General features: G+C 34.5%; 1 protein-coding gene across 1 annotated transcript in view; it reads left to right on the top strand.

The window, feature by feature from the left end:
• The window catches only part of LOC135200276 (nephrin-like), an 833,838-nt gene that overhangs the window by 85,309 nt on the left and 730,119 nt on the right, over positions 1 to 18,410 (top strand).

Below are 18,410 nucleotides of genomic sequence, written 5' to 3'. Positions count from 1 at the left end.
AGTGTGTGCGGACCGTGGCCTAAAACTGTTATTTGAAAGCTCAAATGTCACTCACTTCTGGAGCTCTGTGATGAAGGAGCACCCTGGCTTAGGAAAAATGGCTTTAGAAAAACTTTTGCCATTTGGGTCTACCTATCATTGTGAGGTGTCTTTCTCCGCACTGAGCATTATAAAATCGAAACAGAGTAACAAACTAAATGTCAACTTGGAACAAAGCCTCATCACTGCAGTAGTCTCAATATCGCCAAGGATGGAAAAAATCATCAGCGAACATCAGCCTCACATCTCACATTAAGTTGTGTAAGTAATCTTCAGGCATTTTGTTATTAAATCATCATTTTTATTTGTGTAATAAATTTGAATTTATTGAACAACACTCGTATAATGCAGTCTTTTCATAATTAATAAACTATTTGCATGATTATCCTAAATAAAACTGAGTTTGGTCAGCCATGATGAGGGAGAGTGGGGGGGAGGGCGATACGTAATAGTAGGAGAAGGTAATAAAGGGTACAATAGGCGAAAATGTTTGGACAACACTAAATCTGAACCGGGTGACCTATATCGTTTCTGCCTGACAAACCAGTTTTCCTTCAAATCGCTACACTGCATGCGACGACTCGTACCTGGTTATTAGTTTTTATGTGAAAGAAAACTATTGAGATGGCTTTGTCTGTCCATCCGTGATTTTTCTCCCTGCAGTTTTTCTGTCCGCCCTCAGATCTTTAAAACTAATGACGCTAGAGGGCTTCAGATTATCATGATGATCATCCCTCCAATCATCACACACAACAAATTGCAGCCCTCTACCTTCATTAGTTTATTTTATTTAAGTTTAAATTTAGCCATGGTCGTGCGTCTGGCAACATTATAGGACAGGCCACCACCGGGCCGTGGCTGCAAGTTTCATGGGCAGCGGCTCATACAGCATTATACAGTAAGCAGAAAACTCGATTGCGCCGGAGAAACTTCGGTGCATTTTTTTACTTGTTTCTTTTGTGATCATTCTTTTTGTTATATTAAAGTAGATTATCTTAATTAACCTTAATTTTCCTTTCGATAATCGTTGGGTCGAAATGGTAATGGCCGATAATCCAATACATTTCCTTCCCAAGACTGCTCAAAGTACTATGTGAATCTCACATAGGCATTAGTTAACGCACAGGGATGAAGCTTTCTAGTCCTGAGTTTTCAAATATTAGAAACCATGCACAAATATGCAAATGCAGAACCAACTACGATGATTTTAAGATAATTTTATCCAGCCCTAATGAAAGTCACCTCCCTGTACTCGACTCCTTGGCCATTAAGCACTTGTTCCACTATTCAGTAACAACACTAGAGCAGTTTCATTATGCGTTGCTTAGACCGCCCACTCCTATCTTTCCTTGGTTATCTCGACTCGTTCTCGCCTTGGCAAACCTTTCAGCAACTGAACCTTGGGTTGTACGGTTTGTTTTATATTTTTTAAATTTGTAACAATTTTTTTACTTAGTGTTTAATACATTGTGTGCTTTTAGTTATTTTTAATTTTATATTTTATATTTTTTTCTCGTGCTTTTTTTGTATGCGACAATTTATGTTAATCTTGCTGGACAAGTTTGTAATTTATGTATCTTTTATTCTCCTTTTATAGCCTTGAAAATGAGACCACAGTCTTGAAACGTTGGCAACAATAAAGTAACCCAATGTATTGAGCTGTTTTGCCTCTTCACCTTTTACTGACATGATTTGTTGCATATATATATAATATATATATATATATATATATATATATATATATATATATATATATATATATAATATATATATATATTATATATATATATATATATACATACATACATAACATATATATTATATATATATATATATATATATATAATATATATATATATATATATATATATATCAATTCAAGCTACAAATGTCCTTTAATATCTAAATTCACTTTACCTCCAAATGATATATTTTCATATATGTACCGAAGGGGAATTTTTAAGTTGATAACAATTTCGTACCCCCCATGGGATCGAACCACCGTCCCAGGTGGACGGGGACGAAATCAGGACAGTCAGTGACGCTATCCAATCAGCCAACAGAGACGCTATAAGTTCATATCGATTCTGACCTTACAAATCACCCTCGATCTGGATGCTTTCGTAATTAGAATCGATATGAAACCCCGTCTACCATGTTGGCCAATTCGAGCGTTTGACAGAACGTAGCCTTTGTTATGAATAATTATCACATCAAACCTGAGGCCATTTAATATCATCAAAGCAAATGTCCTTTAATATCTATTCACTACCTCCAATGATATAATTCTTAATGTACCGAAAAGGGGAAATTTTTAAGTTGATAACAAATGTCCCCCCATTTGGGGATCGAACCACCGTCAGGTGGACGGGGACAAATCAGGGGACAGTCACGTGACGCCTATCCCAAATCAGCCAACAGAGACCATAATTTCATATCGATTTTCGACCTTACATCACCCCGATCTGGATGACCTTTGAAATTAGAATCGGGGATATGACCCCCTAACCAATGTTGCCAATTTCGAGATTTGACAGAAAAAAAACCCCCCGTAGCTTTTGTTTATGAAAATTATCACATCGAACGTGTCCATTTATATATCAATTCCAAGTACCAAATGCCTTTAATATCTAAAATTCATTTACCTCCCATGGATATATTTTTCATATATGGACCGAAGGGGAATTTTTTTTAAGTTATAACAATTTCGTCATGATCGAAACCGTCCAGGGGGGGAGGACAGAAATCAGAGCAGTGACTATCCAATCAGCCAACAGAGACGCTATAAGTTTCATATGAATTCTGACCTTACAATCACCCTCGATCGGATGCTTTCGTAATTAGATCGTATGAAACGTCTACCATGTTAGGCAAATCAGCGTGACAGAAACGTAGCCTTTGTAGGAATTATCACATGAAAAAACGTGATCATTTAGTATATCAATTCAAGCTACAAAGTCCCTAATATAAAATTACTTTAACCTCAAATGATATATATTGTAGAAGGGGATAGTTGATAACAATTTCGTCCCCATGGGAGAACCACGTCCGTGGACGGACCGAAATCAGGAGCATGAGCTATCCAATTTCAGCCAACAGAGAACGCTAAGTTCCATATTTTGATTATGACTTACAATTCACCCTCGACGGGAGCTCGTAATTAGAATCCGTATGACCCCGTCTACCATTGCCAATTCGAGCGTGACAGAGTAGCCTCGTTATGAATAATCACATGAACCGTGACCATTTATATAAATCAATTCTACAAATGTCCTTTAATATCTAAATTCACTTTACCTCCCAAATGAATATTTTCATATATGTACCGAAGGGGATAGTTGTAAAACATTTCGTCCCCCCATGGGATGAACCCCACCGCCAGGTAACGGGGACGAAACAAGGGACAGTCAGTTGACGTATCCATCAGCCAACAGAGAATTTCTATAAGTTCTATCCCCCCGATTCTGACCAAAAATCACCCTCGACCTGGATTGCCTTTGTCCAATTAGGTCGATATGACCCGTCTACATGTTGCCAAATCGAGCGTTTGACGACGTAGCCTTTTGTTATGAATAATTATCACACGACCGTGATCCATTTATATATCAATTCTAGCTACAAACGTCCTATCTAAATTCATTTACCTCCCAATGATATTTTCCATATATGTAACCAGGGGAAATTTTTAGTTGATAACAATTTCGTCATGGGATCGAACCACCCCCAGGTGGACGGGGAACGAAATCAGACAGTCAGTGACGTCCAATCAGTCCAAAACAGAGACGCCTATTATTCATATCGATTCTCGACCCTTACAAAAAATCACCCTCGACTGGATGCTTTCGTAATTAGAATCGATATGAAACCCCGTCTACCATGTTGGCCAATTAGGCGTTTGACAGAACGTAGCCTTTTGTTATGAGAAAGTTAAGCCCTGTAATGGGGAAGTATCAATTTCGAACCTGATCATTTATATCAAATATCAAGCTACAAATGTCCATTAATATCTCAATTCAACTTTACTCCCAAAAAAAAAATCGATAATATTTTCATATATAAAGTACCGAGTCGAAGGGGATCTTTTTAAGTTATACCCATTTTCGTCCCCCCAGGGAATTTTTCGAACACCGTCCATGGGAGGACCTCCGGGGACGGGGAAAATCAGGCAGTCCAGTGTCCGATGTGATAAATAGTCATATACATAAATAGTATATATATATGAATATATATCATATATATATCATTAATATATATATATATATGATATATATATAATATTATATATACAGGGTGTTTCGAAATAGAGCCCCCCCCTCCCCACTACAGCATAAACACTAAAATTGATTTCTAGAAACAGACAAAAGTAATCAGTCCGTATATAATTTATTTAAAGTTTCTCTCTGAGAATATTTTAATATTTGTCCCCCCATGGGTCCATCTGCCTTAACATCAGCCTGCATTATTGAGGGTATTGATTTCAGTAAATCAGTCAACAGGTCTAGACATTCGATTTCCAGTTCGAGCACTGTTTCGTCACCTCTCTTCACAGGTCGTCGAGGATTGATATACCATCATAGTTCACTGTGCGCGCTTCAACACGATCCTGTAAGATACTACCAATGTTTTCACACACATTATGGTCAGGGGAGCTACCTGGAAATTCACTTATGTGAAGAAATCGATATCACTGTTTCGAAGCAGCTCCTGTGTCTGAAGAGCCTTGAAACATGGTGCCTTATCATGCAAAAATGTGACTTCTTCAACAGATAACACATTTTCAGGATCTTTGAGGAAAGGCGGTCTTCATCAAAAGTAGAATCAGGACAGATCAGTGAACAGTCCCAGGAAACAAACCGATGAGTTATAAGTTGCTCACGTCATAAAGACACCAGGAAACGTTCATGGATGCACTTTATAACACCGTTTCAAAGTTCCAGGCTTCATGTTCACGTTATATAACAGCACACAAAATTAAAACCGCTCCTCTCTTTGCTCAGCTCCTGAAACTCTGCAGATATCAGAATTTTTACCCTTTCACCTTCGATAAATATGGACCCACTTTTAGATCCCTTTGCTGCTCCCTTAAGAAAAATGTCAATAAACTTTGTGAAGTTGAGTATGATTTGGAATTTCTTCTGTATTGTGGTCTTAATCACGTCACCCCTATTTTTTTTTAAATGTAAACTATATAATTCATTGCTATATCTCATATATTTATTCATATTTGGCCTCTGCCTTGCTTAAAATAGAAATTTCATTAAAAAAACATTAAAACCCTTGATATTATTGCAAGTAATAATTAACTGCATGATTATCATATTTGGATAGTTATGTGTTCTTACTTTTATTTAATGGCAGTATTCACATGTATATTTTCAAAGTCAAAGCCACTGATATGAAGAAACTACATACAAATGATGTTACCTTTCCCAGATTTCATAGCACCAAAAGGACCTTTTTTAACTTTAAAAATTATTCGTAATCAAATGAGAAGAGATCCTTTTGTCTTTTGGATTAGATTTTTGCTTGCCCAGTTTTCAACCTTCATATATAAAGTTTTTTAGCTGTTTAGAATTCATGCTTACCAGACTGACATATCTTAATTTGAATCTTGACGTGCCCTTTATACGCCTACAAATGCAGACCTTAGCCCACAAAACTTTGTTTAAACTAACATCCAAGTGGTTTCCCATCTTCAAGAGTATGACCTTCGTATTCTCGTCTCTAACCAAAAACAATCGCATTATCGTTACATTTGCGAGCCAATGCGACAATCAACGACAGACATTTGGCAGTTATTTAGTACAACAAATGCATCAAGATGTTTTTCTTTTCAAATCTTCGGTAAGCTTATAAACATCACATATGCAGACAATCTGACGACATACACACATACAAACTTGCATGATTAATTGTTTTATAGTCATTAAATCTTCGGCCAACAGACTATATATCCTTCTTTTTACATTGAACCAGTATTAATTTATGATTATTCAATATTCAATGCCAGATCAGTAAAGGAATGAGGACGATGGTCTCATAACCAAAGGGTGATGGACTATTGGTTCATAATAAGAATATGATTGCATATGCCAATACGTTCGTGTTTTGCATATTGTAACTGTGACTGCAGTGTTAATTATGTTTTTATTTTTATGTCTTATGTCTAATAATTATATAATTATATTCCCCTATAAGGATCATATATATATATATATATATATATATATATATATATATATATATATAATATATATATTTATATATATATATGTATGTATATACCATTTATACACACGTATATATACTTATATACATGCACGTATATATGTATATATAATTATATATATCTGTATGTATATATATACATTTATGCATATATATTATAAATATACATATATATGTGTGTGTGTATGTATGTTTATATATGTGTGTATAAATGTATTATATTATGAGACAAGGGAAGACATGAAAATGAAACGTAATTAAGACTGCAGTCACACTTAACAATATTCAAAACACGAACGTATTGGCATATGTAATCATATTCGTATTATAAACCAAATCCATCACCCTTTAGATATAAAACCATCGTCCTCATTCCTTTAATGAATATTGAATAATAAAAAATAATACTGGTCAATGTAGAAAGAAGGATATAGTCTGTTGGCTGAAGATTTAATGACTATAAAACAATTAATCATGCAAGTTTATATGTGTGTATGTGGTCAGATCGTCTCTGCATATGTGATGTTTATAAGCTTACCGAAGATTTGGAAAAGATTTGGAAAGAAAAACATCTTGATGCATTTGTTGTACTAAACAACTGCCCAAGGTCTGCCGTTGATTGTCACATTGGCTCGCAAATGTATTTCCGGTACTCGACATTTATCTTGAACTCCACGACCTTGCGTTCTCTCCCGTGCCGTGCCTCCTTCAGTCACGAATGAATAGCAGTGAATATTATCTTCGATCACCTTTTTTATTATTTGCATATTCATTCCAAAAAGCAAATGAAGCGGCGGCAGGTGGCGTTACCATTGTTCGTTTCTAGCGTTCGTGTATAAACAGCAAACAATAGGTTTTCCTATTCTGTGTTTGTAGAGTGAAATATCATACTCTCTTTCCGTGCTGCTTTTGAATGCCTCACCCCAGTTCGGAAGGCTGTCGGGTTTGAAACGGAGGGGTTGAAAGGGAGGGGGGAGGGGGGAGATCTTTATTTGTTCATGCGAAATGCTCTTGATATAATATCAGGGTTTCTCACTTTGAGGATGGATCCATTATGTAAGGCCGTTTCGGAAATGCAGTAGACCCTTCCAATGCGTTTATATATATGACTGGTTGGTACCTTGAGGTTTATCTTACCAGGTAAAATACTGAGGTTGCGTTTCATTATAAGCAGAATCATTGATTTGCGTTGTATATATAAATGTATATATATATATGCATATGTATATATTTATATAGATGCTCTTGTGTGGATAGATAGATAGAATCGATAGCTAGGTGGGCAGGTAGAAACCCTATCTGTGTATAAAATTGCCAGTTTCACTTTGATATATTTTCACATCACGTCTCACTATGGTCAGTTTCATTTCACTTGTCCACTCACCAAAGTAAGGTTAAGGTAGATGTGGCTTCATACTCGTACCTAGCTCTCAATTGGCTGAAATCAATGTTTCCGATATCGTGGGCTTACTGTGATACAGACGCAAAATGTTTCTTCAGTAATACATCTGGTGCTTCTATATACAAACAGCCTTTAGATCATAAACATGCCGATTTATGTCGATACTATAACAGTAAAAACATACAAATGACAAGCTTGTAACTTAAAAAAAAACTTTTATTTTCTCACTGTAGGTATATAGAGATCTGGACTTGCAAGTGGGAAAAAAAGGTATTTTAATAATGTCTTTTATGTAAAGATACGTAGGTTAATAAACAAGAAGATGCTGTCTAGGGCCCAGGGGAGTTGAATGGAACGGCCATTGCCGTACTGGCTGGAAGATGGTAATTTCAGTGACAGTATAACATGGCATGATGGTAATGAATGGCATTGTGTTTATCTTTCCAGAATTCTCCGCATGATTATATAATTTTTCTTAATCTCAAAAATAATATTAATAGCTCATTGCTTGGGCACTTTCAGGACTATTTATATGGAATGTATGTCTACTTAAAAGAAGGCCAGTAAAATTAAATGTCAGTGGTCTTGCGTCATGTTTTAGCAGTAAACAATATTAGCTGTTATTTTTCAGTTACGAGCGTAGCTATCATAGTGAAGTTGTTTTTTTATACATGCATTGAAACTATACATAGAAGAGTTTGAATAGTAAGAAAATCCTGTGATCTGAACAGTTTTTAAGTATAGATATGTATCTTCTGGACTCTTACTAGTGAAATAAATCATAATTACTGAAAACTCATCGTTCGTTTGTGTTTGATCTGAGTGGATTATTGTTTGATGCAATCTAGTCTTTCGTGTGCTTGTGTTGGCATGTTATGAATACAGATTGACGAGTTTGTTTTATATCAGAAGGGGTGAGGTTCCTTTGTATATATAACCATTCAAATAGGTTTTGGGAGAAATGGTTTAAGATTCATTGCAATAAGCCAACGATATCGGAAGCGTTGATTGGCCGCCAGTCAGGTGCTAGCCATATGCATATGCACTGACTTCATATCACTTTAATTTTTTTTTAATAAATTCTCTCTGATTTCTAATCCTCACATACTAAATTTCACAACTCTGCAATTGAACTTTTAACATAAAAAACTCCAAGATATGAGGAGTGGTGATATATCTTATGGAGAAGAGTTTTTTTGTACCGGTGGTAACCAATCGGTTCGTATGATGGAGTCTAAGCCAGCGACATGAAATGTGGTATTAGAATCGACGACGTATAAATTTCGTATTGGAAATCGCTGATCAAATATCATCTATTCTCACTCCCCACCCCATCCCCTCTTTAAAAAAAAGCGAACGAACGTGGATACGGGAGTGGCGTCACTCCGATATCCAATATAGGAGATTTTACAATCCCTTAATATTTATGAGCCGTGATTACGGCCGTGATATGTAGGATACGTATTGTAGGTGAAATACTCATATTAGTCCTGTATGTTTACAAGCCCTGCAATGTCGGAACCAGGGTGATCTAGAGTATGCTCGTTGCTTGCAAAAAAAAAAAAAAAAAAAAAACTGACATCTGTTATAAATTTGTATTTATAGGTTTGTTCCCTTATCTACTCTTTAAAAATGTTGAACTGAATTTTGAGTAGCAGTTACAGTAAGTACTTCTTCATCTCCCAAAATAGGTTCATGTAATTAGTTTTGTGTTGTTATTGTTGTCTCATGATTGAATCGATTTCAATGTCTAAATTATGCATGTAGTTTTGAGTAGACGGACTAAGGACCGTGTTATGAAACCCTGTTTATGATTTTAGGATGCCCGGAGTGCACTTAGAAGAGAATACATTTGTAATTCCATTTACTTGTAATTACATCGAATGTAGTTGTTACAGTTCAAAAGACAGTATGAATATGATATATATATATATATATATATATATATATATATATATATATATATATATATATGTGTGTGTGTGTGTGTGTGTGTGTGTGTGTGTATGTGTGTGTATATATATATATATATAGATATATATATATATATATATATATATATATATATATATATATATATATGGAGAGAGAGAGAGAGAGAAAAAAAAAAACAGACCTTTACTAAAGGTATGTTTATGCATGGGAGTGATGTTACCTTTCATTAAGATTAAACAGTATAATTCAGTGTCCGTAGGAAGAGGAAACGCAATTTTATGATGATAATGAGGATGATGGTAGACGTAAACATATGTTTTCCTTCGCATGGCTAAGTTGGTAGTTTGGTAGGTCTTGGATCATTGTAACGTTGAATAGAGGATATGATATGGGGTGTTATGCCATGGAAAAAGGTCGCTTTTGCTTATATGAAAAAACGCTGGTAATAATAAACAAATACCATATTTAAAAAATGGTAGTTTGGGAAACTATGAGGCCACCCTTAAAATATACGGGATCAATTTCCTTTACCGATTATAATTGCAGCCTTGTATGGATCCAGTATCTTGTACAAAACAAGCCAGTGGAAAAAAAAAAATCCTAATTCTGGTTAACTGTCTGATTTTGTTAGTGAAGATTAACACACCTTCGAAGATCATCTATGTGTCGTGTCACTGTTATTTTCTTATTTCGGTAACAAAATAAATTTTGTTTTGCTTATGGCTTACTGATTTTATGTGTATTTTTGCGCATGTTGCTTAACAAACTGATTTCTCACCTTTGATTCATATTAAATGGATCTCACGTTTCGCGTGACTTTTTTTTTTCCACCACTTTGTTTTATTTCATATCTGTTTATGTAGTATTAGTGATGTATTAATCATTCATTTCATATTATTTCGTAGTCCCTCAACCGTTAAGTGGTCATTTTTTATTTCATTCGTTTTCGTTTTGCTTTCCCCTATTCCTTGTTTACTGAAACCTTGGGCCGTTATATCCACACATTTGTCTAATTTGTTTCATTTTGAAATTATTCATTCATTATACATTTTTATCCATTGTCTCATTTCTATTATGTCCCTCTCCTTCACTTTCCTTCCATTCTTCTTCCAATAACCCCATTTTTTCTTGTAATTTCGTCCCTACTGCAACATTTTCTTGGTGCGTCAAAAATTTCATCAAATCCCCTTTTCCTTTTCCTTTCGTAGTTCTGCTTTTCAAGTTATTCCCCTTTCCTTTAGGATTTCGTTATTCCCCCTTTGCCTTTTTATCATCTTCATCCTTCCCCTATTTATTCTTCCATTTTTATAACCAGTCTCACGTTATTTTTAACCACCCTCTTCCTCTGTTTTTATTAGTCTTGGATTTTTTGTTTTTTGTTTTTTTGTTTTGTTTTAAGGATCTATTGTGTTCTGGGGCATCATTTCTCACTTCGATTATTTCTTATTTATTGTATTCCCCACCGAGACGTGATAATGGTCGTGATGCTTCTTCCATCAGAATACACACGCGCACGCACATATACGTATACACATACAAATACACCTTAATTCTGCAGATCAGTGATCTCTGTATTCAAATGCTGAATCGTGGTGGAAGATTCCCTTGTGCAGGAAACTTCCGTGACCCTATGTGCTTCATACAAATAAGTACGCTCACCAACAGCTTGTCAAAACCCCCTTCATAAACTGCTGTTCACTTCATTCTCGCTTGGATGTTGAGGACCCTCTTGTCCAGTACCTCCTTCCCTCCATATTTCCATCTCCTTTTCAGGTGTTCCTCATCTCGTTCCTCCTAAGACTTCCGGCTTGCAAACTCTTTTCACCATTCTTTCCACACGGTCGTGCATTTCAAAACCCTCGGGTCCATCGTTTCACCTAAGCTGACCCTTTTACCACTACTACGCTTCTCTCATTCTCGCCATTTCACTTTTCTCTGCGGCCACAAATAATGCGTGAAAAGTCCATCGCTACGGATTCCACCATTTCTTTTCATTTGCAGTCAGCACCCCACACTTACTATATATATATATATATATATATATATATATATATATATATATATATATATATATATATATATATATATATTGTATATATATATATATATATATATTTATCTATATGTGTATGTATGTATGTATATATATATATATATATATATATATATATATTATATATATATATATCTACATATATATATATATATATATATATATATATGAACAAAGCTACAGCCACGAAGGAAAATTGAAACACTGGAGATGCTAAGTACTTTCGTCTTATTACCAAGACATGGTCACAGCAACTAAAGATACACGCAAATAGGGGTCTATATAAATGTTGGGTACAAGTCACAAGGGAATACAAAAAGGTCGGGAGGTCACAGAACGGTCAACAGATTAAAATCGAAATCTGCTTATTGGCAATCCTCTTTTATTCTATCTTTCAATTCCTTCTGGAACATATGTTTTATGACTGGGTCAAAGAAAATACCCTTGACTTAAAATTATTCACCTGGGTTAACTGAATCAAAACAAGGTATATACATAAATACGATAGTAGTACAGGTATACATATATATATAGTATGTATGTATGTAGTATGTATGTATGTATGATGTATGTCATGTATGTATTATGTATGTATGTATGTTAAAACGTATTGTAGTATGTATGGTATATATATAGATATATAATATAATATAGTATATTATATATGTATATATATATATATATCATATGAAGGCAAACAAACATTTCCTCCGATGGCAACATTTTAATCACGGCTCGAATCGCGCCCACATCATTCCCAGCTCGGGAAACGAAAGTGGAGATTAATCATGGAGGTGATTATACTTGCAAACTACTCAGGAACTGCACAGATAATTAACCGTAGTCGCATTTATATTTAAATCCATATTGTTTTTGCAGTGACCCCGAGCGGCGGTGGTCTGCAACAAGTGGCAGACGCCGTCCTCAGATATTACGAAGGTCATAGCCTGAAACCCTATTTATTTTTTCACTATGGTGAAGCAATTCGTCTCGTCATTTCGATGGAATTAACTCGTTTCACATTAATGTAACAGCTTGACTCGGTTTGTAGGTTTAATGGGTAAGCTACAAACGAATGTCTGCTTAAATGGTTCCAAGTTATTTTCGTTACTGACGTGTACTGAAGGTGACTGGCTGGAGAGGCTATTGAATATCTATGATTTCAGTATCTTCTTGAAAAAGTTATTAGATGATAATATAGACTTATTTTTTGCAGTTAGTCAGTATGAAATTATTACCATGATTTTAGACATTTGTCAGATAGATGACTGACAAGCACAGCCTTTTATGGAAAAGCAAATAATATGGAAAATACACTAACTTGTTCAACAGGAAAACCGTAATAGGGAAATACTGAAGTGATCAGTTTGACATATATTTTTTTTATGTTTTTATTTAGACTCGTTATTAAGATAAAAACCAAAATAAAAAACGTTTTGTAAGTTTTGTTGACGCGAAAATACGCCTTTTTAAATATAATTTCATTTTAAATTTTAAGATTTAAAGAAAAGTAAATGAAAGGCAGTAGTAATTGTTGTTTACTGTATTAAATGAAAGTCTGTAGTATTTGTCGTTTACTCTCTAACTCATGAATGATTTTACTATTTGGCAAAAATTTCGCTTTCTTTTTTTACATTGTGCTTCGCTATTTATTCTTTGCCATCAATGGCAATTCTGCCTCATTCAGCTCAGATTTGATTCTGTTCCAAAGTCGGGTTTGATGTACGACCTCCTGTTTTGAGTGGCCGTAACTCCTTCAGCTTTTCTAAGAATCAAGCAAGCCAAAGGATCTTCTTCCTTCAGAAACTCCGTCTTATAGTATTGAACCCTACATATACAAAAGCCGTATGAGACTTTAAGCTTTTGATCATCACTTTTGCGTTCTAACTGTAAATTTTTAGTGTTTTTTTTACTATTAATATATTAGGAAATAGATATTTTGTTATTTTTATATTCTTTTTGTAAAGGATAAAACCCAGATTTCATTTGTTCTCCTAAACTAATTGAAAACATTTGTCAGATTGAATTAAACTTTTTACGTTTTTATAATGCATAAACATTCCGTTTCAATTTGCAATACCTCTCCTAATTTTTCCATTTCCTTCATGTTTTGATATACCTCATGTATTCAGAGTTGTCTGTAAACAGAATTACCAATGAGATTCTGAACAAATTGCATTTATTTTTTTCGTACATTATAATTTTAGTTGGTTTTTGGTTTTTATTTTAGTTAGTTTTCCAGATATTTTTCCTCATTACTACCCAGGAAAGAATAGTGTCTTACCCTAAAATGCAGTGTAAAATCAATTTCTGTAACAGCAAATAAACGTCCTCTTAACCTTAAAGTTTAAAAGACCATTTATCCATCTTCTTGTATTCCTGAAATTTCTTAAAATTTTGATATTATCTCGAAGTTAAAGAGTTCAGTTTACAAAACATTTTAAGGGTGAAAAAATATTTATAAGAATTCTTCTGTTTAGTTATTTTTTTTTTTATTGTTCATTGCTTTGAACTTTCAAGTAAGAAATTTAACCTTTTAAATGTGTCATTTAGAAGTTCGTTAATTAAGGTACCTTCTACTATATTTGTAACGTAGCGCACTATTACTGCTTTTATTCTTAATTCCATAAATATAAATCATTACTTAGTCTACAAACTTAGTCATAATATTAACGATAACATGTGGAGAGATGTGTAGCTCCCCTGCTCGGAATGACTTTAAAGAAAATAAAAATTAAAAAGAAAAACTCCCATTGAACTTCACTGAATTGAAAGGGGGAAATGTCATTATGACCAGAGGCTATTGATTTTGACTAGCAGCCCAGGCTAGTCGAATACTGGATAAACGTTAGTCAAGGGGATATGAAGGGCCATCAGGAGACTCTTTGAAACCCCTCACAATCCAATACCTTTGAGAAAAAAAGAACTATTGATTACTACTCACGTCCATCTGGCTATATAATATTTATTATATATATATATATATATATATATATATATATATATATATATATGTATATATATATATATATATATATATATATATATATATATATATTTAATATAATGATATATATGAATATATACATATATATATATATATATATATATATATATATATATATATATATATATATATATAATATATATATTTAATGATTTATATATATGAATATATATATATATATTATATATATATAAATATATATATATATATATATATATATATATATATACTAAAAAGAAAGATGTAGAGAAGGATTGAGTTAGAGAAATCTTCAGCTCACTCACTTAATTAATTAATTAATTAATTTATTTATTTATTTATTTTTTGTCAAAGACGTCGTCAGGACGCCAAATCATCTTCAGAGACAGTGTTTAATTGGAAAGAATCAAAGACCTGGTTCTCTTTTTACAGCGTCTCTTCAGCTGACGGTGGTGTCTGCGGAAAAAGGGTTGGCAGCGTTTGTCAGGTTTCGTAGAAAATTTTGACAGAAAACTGCGCGTGGTTCAAGTTTTATTTTCCTTTTGTTTCCTTTTTTTTATTCCATAATACAGCAAACTTGGTTATGATTCTGGCTTTGTAGAGTGCTGCCTTCTGTTGATGGCATGTGAAACTTTAGGATAATATGTAGTGAAAATAATATTGATTTGTTTAAGGTATTCTTTTATATAGCTTCGTAACCGAGCAATATTTTCTCTCTCTCTCTCTCTCTCTCTCTCTCTCTCTCTCTCTCTCTCTCTCTCTCTCTCTCTCGTCCAACCTGAGCCGAACCATCACTTTTATTGTAAATTGAGCTACACATTTTTCAGTCCTAGGAATTGAAACTGGTATCCTTAATGATTTTTTTTATTTCGATATTCTGCTGCCAGGCAAGAATAATGTCATTTTATTTTACGTTCAGTGAAGCGGTATCTTTGCTTTTTACGGCATATGATAGATCACACGAGTATTTGGCTCGTATTCATGGCATATTAGTTGCGATATTATTCAGTGGTTTTAGTTTCTCCATAGTTCATTCACTGTTCAAGTTTTAGTCTCATGATTATATGCCTGCATGGTTGAAATTTTCAATGGAAAATTTTTCTTAAAAGTTGGTCAGTAAAACCCTTCATAAATGCTTTAATTTTTGTGAATATGAATTTTGTTCTATTACGTATGATTACGATGACTCTGATATTATCATAATAATAGTTTTTTAAGATAGATATTACAAAAGAGTGCAGGTTTCATTCATTTAGCTTAATGTAAAAGCTAAGATAATTACGACTACGAATAGCTTAGCGTTTGTTTTTCCTGCCGCAGGCTTTTATATACACGACGAGAAAAATTAATCTCGAAATTACATCCAAATAAATAAATGCATTCAAAATAATCTTGGATGCAGTATAATGAGCTTAATGGCATAATAATATAGCTAAAAACATCCGCTGGATAGTATGTCTACGGACGAATCCTGCCTGGAGAGGGAAAAAAAAGACAATGGTTATGCAGGTTAATTAATCAAAGAATTTGGGGATAATCGTCCTCACGTGGTGTTTTGTTTTTTTATCTTGATTCGCCTGTTACACGCACGCGATTGTTTATCTTAAGGAAATTGTCACACTCTGGCGAAGCTTTTTTTTTTTTTTTTTTAATGTGCTGTATGCATACTCTCTCTCTCTCTCTCTCTCTCTCTCTCTCTCTCTCTCTCTCTCTCTCCACAAGTTCCTTGTAGGAGGGTTACGTGCTCGTTTACCGAAGTTGGATTCCCTGCTCTGCCAACGTGCAACCAGAAGAATGCATTTCTAGTGATTAGAAATTCATTTCTAGATATAATGTGGTTCGGATCCCACAATAATCTGTAGGTCTCGTTGCTGAGTAACCAATTGGTTCCTAGCCACGTAAAGCATATCTAATTCTTCTGGCCAGCCCTAGGAGAGGTGTTATTCAGCTCAGTGGTCTGTACAAAATGGAATCTCTCTCTCTCTCTCTCTCTCTCTCTCTCTGATATTTATTTTTTCGTCTTCCTAATCATGGGAGCAGTACTTCCATTAGGTGCACCACCCATCTCTCTATAGTGAGAAATTTTAGTGTTCCAAGCATATCAAGACCTTTTGGCTTTTTGCTGCACATACTCCCAAAAGCGCTCTTTTAACCATGTTCCCAAAAACCATTTTTTTAAACACTCCTACGATCACTTTTTAAATCATGTTCCCAAAAGCATGCTGTTAACCATGTCCATAAAGGCACTTTGAACCATGCTCCCAAAAGCTGTTTTTTTTCTTTTTCTTTTTTTTTAACATGCTCCAAAACGCACTCTTATAACCATGCTGGCAAAAGCACGCTTTTAACCATGATTCTAATACCGCTATTGAACATGTCCCCAGAAGCATCTCTTGTACCATGTTCCCAATACCGCTACATGCTGCTTAAAACACCTTTTACCCATGCTTTTAAAAGCATTTTTTTAACTATGATAAAAAAAAAGTTTGTTAGCCATGTATTCAAAGTCATTTTTAACCTTACTCCTATAATCCAATGATTTTACCAGTGCTTCTAAAAGTACTTTTAACCGACCCGCCGGTATTCTCTTTTTCTCATAGGATAACCGAATCAGATTTTCCTCATGTGCAGCTTTTAATTTTTACAACGCAATATTCGTATTTGTATTTTTTGTTCAACTCACATTGATTCCATAAAATTCTTTAGTCATGACCGCCCTTAATTTTTTTTATTTTATTGTATCAGATGCCACCAAATGACGTATTATTTGAACGTTTGACATGTATATGACGCGATGGATATCCCCGCGAAGTGAGAGATTCGCTCTTACCGTCGTTATATATTTGCAAATTCAAGCGAGCTCACTGGTGCCTTTGAACCCTTAGAACCCGGAAGATAAAGTCTTTTTATTAGTATTTGCCGAGGACAAATGTGTATTGAAGCGAAAGGAACCGTCGTAATTGGGTCAGTAACCTTGAAGCTCGAAGAGAAGAAACAACAAGTGCGTGCAATAAACAGGCGGCAACTGGGAGATCTCTTACGAAAAACAATGGCACTGGCAAAAGTCAGGTTGTCTGCTAGATCAAAGGGAGTGTGATCACGTGTGAGTTGCATTACTGCTCTTCGCAAGTAGTATTGTTACTCTTGAGAAAACGGGTGAACGTTTCTTCATCAAATACTTGTTGGTTGAGAGGGAGTTATAGCCACAATTCAAGTAGTCAAAACTTTCTTACTAGATACGTGTGTAATTGTAATATCCACAGTGCCCTCATGCTTAGGTCGGCAACGTGACCTCGTTCCCAAACTCTGGATGCAGGTTTGAATCCTGCTAAAGACATCAGAACGACTTTATATTCTGGTATTTGGCTCTAAGTCTTTATAGTGACAAGCGTATCCAAAAAGTGTGAAGAATTCGAGAAGTTGAGAGAGCATTGAGTTTATTATAATTACTCACACACACCTACCTGCACAGTACAGTACAGTATTGATATATGCGTTAGTGTAAAGTGATCGTGTATGACTTACATACTTGTGAATGCCTTAAAGTATGTTTAGGTATAACATGCTTTTTTATAAGGTTTGTTTGACCTAATGAAACTAAAATCAAGGCAATGGAGTCAAAATCTTTCTAAGCATGCAATCATGATCAAGCTGCTGTAAGATGCTCGTCACAGCGACCTTATTCGTTCTCCGAAGCCACCCTCTGAAAGGTTCTGTTCACCTCACCTTCCAATCGATTATAATCATATGAAATATCTTACCGTTTT

The sequence above is a fragment of the Macrobrachium nipponense genome, chromosome 26, assembly GCF_015104395.2.
Source record: "Macrobrachium nipponense isolate FS-2020 chromosome 26, ASM1510439v2, whole genome shotgun sequence".
NCBI lineage: Eukaryota > Metazoa > Arthropoda > Malacostraca > Decapoda > Palaemonidae > Macrobrachium > Macrobrachium nipponense.
This window is presented reverse-complemented; position numbering and strand designations above follow the sequence as displayed.